The following is a 9046-nucleotide window of genomic DNA, read 5'->3' on the forward strand; positions in this document are numbered from 1 at the left end:
CCATGGGTACTAATTGTGCCCCGTTATTAGCAGACCTATTTTTGTATTCATATGAAGCAGAATTTGTCCAGAATCTTATACGCGAAAAAAAAGAAAAGCTTTCTGTGGCTCCCGACTCGACATTTTGATAAATCGACGACGTACCGTATACGCCGAATTTTTTAGCGAGGATTTAATTTTGGCATTATTTGAGATCGCTAAAATTGAATATCGCTAAAAATTAATCCCACTGGGATTGGGATAAAACGAGGCCTAAAACTAAACCGGATCCAGAGATTGTTCAGAATTTGTTTATTTGTTTCTTTTGTTTCTTTTTTTAATCCTCTTATTAAAAAATCCTGTTTATAGTATTTTCTCAGTTGAAACTTATACCCATGGCTCCTTTTCTAAGGACACTGAATTCTTCAAAATCATTGTCAAATTTAACATTCCCAACATCCAATATTGGAATTACCATATCTATACTGGATTCCAAGACTTCATAGAAATCCATAAAAACAATATAAAACATACATTGCGGGTTCCAGTTAATTTTCTACAAAGTCTCTTTCTTTACTCCTCTCTAAAAGATTAACAGTATACGCATGTATGGTGAAGGAACTAAATTACTGTGCAACAATATATAATCGAGATCTAAAAGTGGTGTAAATCGGAGGTGGATACTTTAAGATTCTAAGGAAGTTTTGGAAAATATGAAAACACAAAAATTTACCAAAATCAATGTTCAGCATTAAAACTTAATAACGACTTTTTGACTTAGTTTATCATCTTTATATAAAACCATTACGCACGATATTAAAGTAAAGTCCATGCTTTTTTATATCATTGACAACTGCTTTTTTCAATAAAAATGGAACTCGTCAGTTTACATACCTCGTCACTGGTCCCTTGCAAAATTATTTTTGAAAACATTCTAATTGTTTACTTACAAGACCGAAGTACTCTGAAGTTGATATAAAAAAAAGATGCTTGAGTTTCTGATTGACAATATCTATATAGTTTTTGGAGACCAAGTCTTCCAACAATCTCAAGTAGTGGAATCCCCATGGGTATCAATGGCGCCCGTTATTAGCAGACCTATTTTTGTATTCATATGAAGCAGAATTTGTCCAGAATCTTATATGCGAAAAGAAGAAAAAGCTTCTGTGGCTCCCAACTCGACATTTAGATAAATCGACGACGTACCGTATACGTCGATTTTTTTAGCGAGAATTTAAATTTGGCATTAGTTGAGATCGCTAAAATTGAATATCGCTAAAAATTAATTGCGTTTAATTTGTAATAGCTTCTTTACTGAGCATTTTAAAATCGCTTAAATTACACCTCGCTTAAATTAACATCCAATTTAATTTTTAAGGACAAATCGTTAAATTTGGGTCTCACTTAAATTTTCCACTCCATTGCATGGTTATGTCCATTTTTATATATTTATATTCCAATGAGAAATCACAGAGTCTGTCACATCTGTTTCATATTTGGATATTTTATACTTGAGAAAGACGTTAATGGTAATCTAACTACCAAGTTTTATGATAAACGTGCGGACTTTTAATGTGATAACTTCAACTTTTCGATGTCAACTTCCCTTACTTTAATGTAGCAATATACCTTCATCACCTTAATATGGGGTTTATATCTCTACGCAAGCAAGAGCATATGCTCTATGTATGTACACCACTGTGGGACGTGATGACGGGTCATTCGGATGAGATCGTATATACCGAGGTCCCATGTCGCAGTAGGTGCTGGCATGAAAAAGACCCCTCCCTGCTCAATGGCCTTCATCGAGTGTCTAGTATTAGATATTTGCAGCTCTCCACTGGCAAGTGAGTTAAAAATTCTCAAGAGGGACGTTAAACAATATACAATCAATCAATCTATGATTGCAGGTACAATTTCTACATATCAACAGTCTGATTTATATTCATCATTTCGTTCGTTCTATGGTCGATACAATGACTTTGTCAGCAAATACAGTTTCAAAGTAAAATGCTGACTGACGTTTTTCATATAGGACATGATTTACAGTGATATGATATACCTTTGCGTCTGTAAAAGCTCTCTCTCTCTCTCTCTCTCTGTCTCTCTCTCTCGCTCTCTCTCTCTCTCTCTCTCTCTCTCTGGCACTATACGTATTGTAATGTTCAAAAAGTGTAATTTGTTTAAAAATTTCAAAAAGCTAACGTATACGCTGTCCTGAAGTTTACATTGTAAGTTCTTTGAACTCCCTGATGTAACTTTATATTTGTTTTAAAAGAATGTTATGGTTAATGAACAGCTTAATACTTACATCTGTATCATAAGGCGAGTTTACAAACCTTGTATCTGCTGTTTTTTTTTTAATTTGATAAACGACCCAGGATGCGAAATATTTTAACAGTTTTTCAGTCCGTTTTGTAATACAAAATATGCTTGCTTTAGAGCATGTTCATTTCAAAAATGCCTTAATTAAGTACACATATTCTTCAGTTTCAAAGTGGATAGCTTTTACATGTAACATTTTATTGAATGTATACATCATTGCCCTGTGATTCACATAATTATTCAAATAAAGATAAATGCAAAAGAAAGTTATAAAAGTACTTTAATCCTAATTTTAATACAATATCACGAGGCAACTACCAATGCATGTAAGTACATTTGCATTAATAAAGGATGACAAACGTGTAAATATATATATATATATATATATATATATATATATATATATATATATATATAGTAAAAAATACCGATTAAAATGTTTCAATTGTATCATAAGTACAAAATTGATGATACATTGAAATAGAGTTTTAAGGTCGTTCGTTATTTTTTACTATTTAAATACTTGTGTGGATTAACTTTTATACTTTTATTACTATTTACATACTTGTGTGGATTTTTTATCAAACTTTTGGATTATATATATATATATATATATATATATATATATATATATATATATATATATATATATATATATATATATATATATATATATATATATATATATATATTTACGAAAAAATTCATTTGAAATAATGATGTGCTACTGTAACAAATATTCATTTTCATCGCAAAAAATCTGGAAGCCACTGCTGAAAAATTTAGCATTCAGTAAATAATTTCAGTTGGATCGACTTAAAAAACTTAATAGTTCTTCGGATGAGACTTTGTTTAAACCGAGGTTTAAAAAGTCCGTATCGCAGTAGATGGTTGCACGATAAAGAACCCTAGTACAACTCCTATAAGTGACGAGTACAGGCCTAAACTTATGACAGATTCCATCGGCAGCTTGTGGCTTCCCAACAAGAGCGAATATTTCTTTTAGCCAAAGCGAAGCATCCTCTCGCAAAAGGGTATATCTGCAAACCAGAAGTCTCTGTCGAGACTGTAGCTCTACTGGTTTGTACTTATAACAACGGAAGAGAAAAGTAGCCAATGGGACTTAAAACTTCACAACAGCAATAAATTGAATAATGATCCTTGATTAAGTCTCTTTTTGGGACAACTTGTGCGCCAAATTAAATTGAAATCAAACCTAAATTGTGGTAGAAGTAGCATATTTAAAGTATTTATCAGAAACGTCTATTTTTAGTACATGTAACCAAGGCAACGCTGTTAATCGAAATCAAAAACTGATGAAACAAATTATGTATCTTAGTATAGTCCATTTATGTGCCAAGTTATATTGAAATCAGACCGAAACTTTAGGAGAAGTAGCGATTTAAAGAAATTTAAGAGAAATTTCTATTTTTAGTAACCATGGCAACACGGTCCATCGAAATCAAAAACCGATGCACTGAATTACTTGTGTGCCAAGTTATATTGAAATCAGACCGAAACTGTAGGAGAGGTAGCGTTTTAAAGGAATTTAAAAGAAATTTCTATTTTTAGTAACCATGACAACACCATTCATCGATATCAAAAACCAATGCGCTAAATTATGTATCTTAGTGCAGTCTACTTGTGTGCCAAGATATACTGAAATCAGACCAAAACTGTAGGAGGAGTAGCATTTTGAAAAATTGTTCACAGACAGAAGGATAGCTAGACAGCTAGACGGACGCATTACGATCGCATAAGCTCTTCTGGTCTCTGGCCAGTAGAGCTAAAAATAGGTCACTAAAAATGCCAATCGACATCAAATACGTCACATCCGTTACGTACACAGGGAGAAACTAACCCACCCACATGCAAAAGCGCGTTACTATATGCCCTTTCCAAATCCGAAGCGAGGGGATAATAATATAACAAACAAACGAAAATACAGTGTGTATTACTTAAAAACTTCTATATATAAAATTATAATTAAGAACAGCAATATTTAGTCTGCTTTGTTTGCCGTAAAACACAACCAAATCCTAGGACCGTTGTTTCTGGTTGGTGATAGAAGCATCCATTGGTAGCATTCCGATAGAAGGCAGTAAACTTGACACTGAAAGACTGGCACTCTCCAAACTTGTCAAATCTTATTTTACCCCTTCCCTTGTTTCGAAGGGACAGACAATAGGCCCTTGATTGATTCTCTACCAATGGATTGTAACAATAGTTACACTGCTTCGGTTTCTTGTAGTCCCTCTTGGTGCTTTTTTGTTTTTTGACTTTTCTACTGCAAGTACTTTTTCTTCGACAGCACTGTTTTAAGGTGGCAGTTAAAACATATCTGGGATACCGATCAGGTTCATATGAATAATGGTAATTCCATGGGCAACTGGAAAGGTCTCTTAAGTATCTCAAAGAATTCACACTAAGGCTACACCTAGATCCGGGTGGATTCAAGGGTTTGGTACTTGAGGAGTGGTGGAAAATAGGAATGTTCTCTATCGTCTCTTGTAATGTAATAGCGTTCATTTCCTTAAAAGACTTTTCCAATTCCTTTTCTTCCAAACAAGATTTTAGCATAGCACTTTTAACGATGAACTGAAATAAAGATAAATGTCAATAGATTAACAATTTTACTTAAAAGAGAATCTTAACTAGGACTACAATATACAAGCTTCGAAATGTAAAGATCTGCAGAAATAGTTGGGATAATTTCTATAGTCGTAGAAATTTCATATGTCACGTGACTGCTGATGGCAGAGTTACAAGCAAGGAAAAGACCGATTCATATAGTGACTGTCTTTTCGAAGACCTCTGAAGGGCAAAGGACAAAAGCGTTCGACATACTGTAGAATCCATATGACATCAACTATGCCAACTATATATAAAAGAAAGTGACGAACACGGAGAAAACCGAAGTCCTATTTCCTGCACTTCAAAAAATTTCGAAGAACTCAAACCCCCCACTAATCCCTGACCCCCACCAACGTTTCCCCGTCTGATAACTTTGCTTTTGATGCTTGCTGTAAAACCACTTATTTTAGAGGGAACAAATTTTCAAAGTTTGAGGAAACATCGTTTTTGAAAGGAGGCACCCAAAGAAACTTCTTGTCAAGAACCACTGAGCAAAAAAATCTGAAACTTATGTGGAAGCATCCTTGGGTAGTGTAAATACTAAATTGTTAAAATCATGACCCCCGGGAGATGGGCGGGGCCACAATAGGTAATCGAATTTTTACTTAGAAATATATAGGAAAAGCTTTTAAAATCTTCTTCTCAAGAACCACTGAGCAAGAAAATCTTAAACTTATGTGGAAGCATCCTTGGGTAGTGTACATGTAAATACTAAACTGTTTAAATCATGACCCCCGGGGGATGGGCGGGGCCACAATAGGTAATCCAATTTTTTAACTTAGAAATATACAGGAAAAAACTTTTAAATTCTTCTCGTCCATAACCACTGGGCCAGAAAAGCTGAAACTTAATTGCAAGCTTCCTGTAGATTCTAAATTGTAAAAATTGTGACATGTGGGGGGGGGGAGGGTACGGCGAGGCCACAATAGGTATTACAAGGAAGAAATCTGGTAAAGAACGGCATTACCAATTAAGTTACTCAGATGAGCGATGTGGCCCATGGGCCTCTTGTTAAAAATAAACAATATGAATAAAAATCGTCATGAAATCACTGTACATGAAAGATTCTTAATGGTAAACGATGCACAATTTAGAAGCTTATTATTTTATGCATGCAGTGAGCAATTTTCTACTTTCAGTTTCAAGCAAAGTTTGAAATCATTTCATATTGAACAAACATTTATAAGACAGAACGAAAATCAATTGCGAAAATCTATCAACTTACCAAAGTAAGTACGATTAGAAGAGTGTTCACTGACTTCATCTTCAGCCGTCAAAGACGTCACAAGACCCGAGAAAATGGTGTCCCTGGGATTTTCTATCGAAGTGCAGCAGCATCGTAACATTTTATATAATCCAAACTACAGGATTACGAAGAAATCACAAAATAATTCGAAATAATGGCATAAAAATGTCTTTGAATTTGAAGTTGTACTCGATCCCTTGAAACGTATATGGATAAATTCATGAACTCCTACGGATGAACATATGTTTCCATGACGTTGTGCAAAAAATCCTGCATATTTATCATCGAGAAAAATAAATTTCAAGTTCTGCTGCAGAGAGTTTATAATCCTAAGACCTACATCATGCGTCTATCTTGATTTAATATTGAATATACATGTACAATGTGTAACACTTAACAATCCTTCAAATGTCTATAATAATTTTGAGTTTTATATCAGATCAAATTTCAAAAACCCAAACTGATTTCGGATATCAAAATTTAGTTCAAAGCCCTAAATTTTCAAATTTCCAAACAGGTTGTGAAATTTTGATTTTTAAGATTTTTACCTTAAATATTCAAAATTCAAATTTCCTGAAACGGTTTTGGTTAATGTTGAGTCTTAAATTCAAAGCAATTTTCCGCATTTTGATATTTTGAAATTAGCTTAATTCATACTTCTAAATTTCAACTTTCAAAACGTTTTAGATTTTTTTTTTTTAGAACATTGATTTAATAACTCAATCACCAATTTTCAGGCATATTTATCATAAAAATAACACAGATATTTAAATGTGACATTTTCCGAAAAAAAAAAATGTTCTGTCCTATAGGTCATGTAATATTTTTTGTTAATCTTTATTCGACTTTTCAATTTTAGACAGTGTTGATAGTCAAAGAAACAAAGATGGTATCGACAAAACCATTTTTCATGACTTAATTCCTCCAGCTTTAATATTGTGTTCAAGATGTTCACAATTATTTTGCACATCGTAAGCATTTTCTCTCTTATCATATTTCTCATCGCACTATTTCATAAACATTGATTCAAAATCTATTTACCACGCAATGTGATGTAGCGCGGCCTTTCTTACAGATTTTTTTTTTTTAATTGAATGAAATTGTCCATGATTTTTTTTCATTATCAGCCACTTCGATATCAGCTGACAAAATCTCTAAACACTGGATGAAAAAGACCGTCTTTTATTTTAAATTTATGGGAATGAATATTGCAGACTTTTCCTTTGAATCTGTGATTTTTGTAAGGGTGCGTTTCGTAAAGAAAGTCGACTATTTCTTTGCATATGGATTCTTATAACTATATATCAACCTCTTCTTCCGTGTGTGGGAGTGCGGGGGAGACAGAACTATTACATCATTGATAGATTTTGATTTGAATTTGACCTAAATGAACTTAACTGGTGCAGTAAGTACTTGTCGTAAGCTAGTACAGTGTACATACATGTACTTTAACTATGGCTACATGGTGTCTGTATCTTTTAACAATTTTAATTAATTTAAAAATTATTTCAAAATTTAAGAGACTACTTTAAAAAAATTTTAAAACCTTGAGTTGTGTCGCAGGCGGGCCGATTGGTCGCCACACAAAAGGAATACAAGCTGACAAGGACTAAGTTCTTTAAATTCATCACATTTATTTGGTTTAATACATAATAAAAAGTTCTGGACTGGTATGCTGTTTGGATGGAATGGCTTCCTGGACCAATTTGCGATATCAGAAGAGATCTGTCAAGTCTAGTCAAATATACTATATCATTATACAGAAGACACTGAAATACTCGAGAAAGTCAAGTACGTCTGCTCTACTCAATTGCTACACCCAAACTGACCACATAACAGCACGGGATTTAAAACCCGCCAAGTAAATTCTACTGAACAGATAAAATATTACGGAACACAGTTATGGCAATTAAGTAGGTTATTTACATAGCGAGAAATGTATGTTAAAATACATGGAACAATGTTTGGACGTTAATTGTGACAAGTTGAAATAAATAAACAAAACAAGATGTGATTGTGCAACACTGATTCTCGAGTATGGCAGCTCATTGTTTCTCAAATGCAAGTCAAACAACAGGCACCTGGGGAATGAATGGTGCTACCTCCCCTCCCCCCCCCCTTATAATAGACAGGATTTTGGATAAATTATCATGCCTAATAAAAATACTTTAAAGGGGGGCACCATCCATTTGTAATGTGCCTGTGGTCAAAATCTAAGGCAAAGGTAAAAACATAAAAAATAACCACACCAAATTGCAAAGAAAAGCTAAGAGAGGTCTTTTCACTAGAAAAACATCCGTGCATGAGATAAGAAAGTTGTAGCAAAAACCTTTCAATAAGTATGACCGATGTTTATTTTTTTTCAAAAGTAGGTCAACCACTAAATGCAATGTCAAAGGTCAAAACTAATATTGCCCAAGAGGAGGTCTTGTCAAAATTGCAAAGAATACACGTTTGATTTGAGAGCCCTAAAATCAAGTGTTCGGAAGACTTGGTCAAAATTAGGTTTTTTTCAAAAAGTATTCCAAACTTTAAGGGTCAAAATTGTAAGGAAGGAATTGTCACAAGAAATACGCATGTTATATAAGCCATTCAAAATTTATGGCCAAGGTTTAAGTTTTTCTCAAGTATGCCAAACTCCAAGGTCAAAGTGTCAAAATTGACGGTACCCAAGGGATAGGCTTGTCAAAAAATATACTTTACAAAAAATATTGCCAAGGTTGAGGCTCTGGTTAAAAGAAAAGTAGGCCAAACTCCTATGTCAAGGTCAAAACATAAAAATACATGTATCTGAACTCAATGAAAAGTCTTTTCACAAGAAATATACGTGTGAATTATGGAAAACCTATAGCATCAACCATT

This window comes from Saccostrea cucullata, unplaced genomic scaffold, assembly GCF_032062105.1.
Source record: "Saccostrea cucullata isolate Sc308-1 unplaced genomic scaffold, CSIRO_AGI_Scuc_v1 ctg13720, whole genome shotgun sequence".
Classification (NCBI taxonomy): Eukaryota; Metazoa; Mollusca; class Bivalvia; order Ostreida; family Ostreidae; genus Saccostrea; species Saccostrea cuccullata.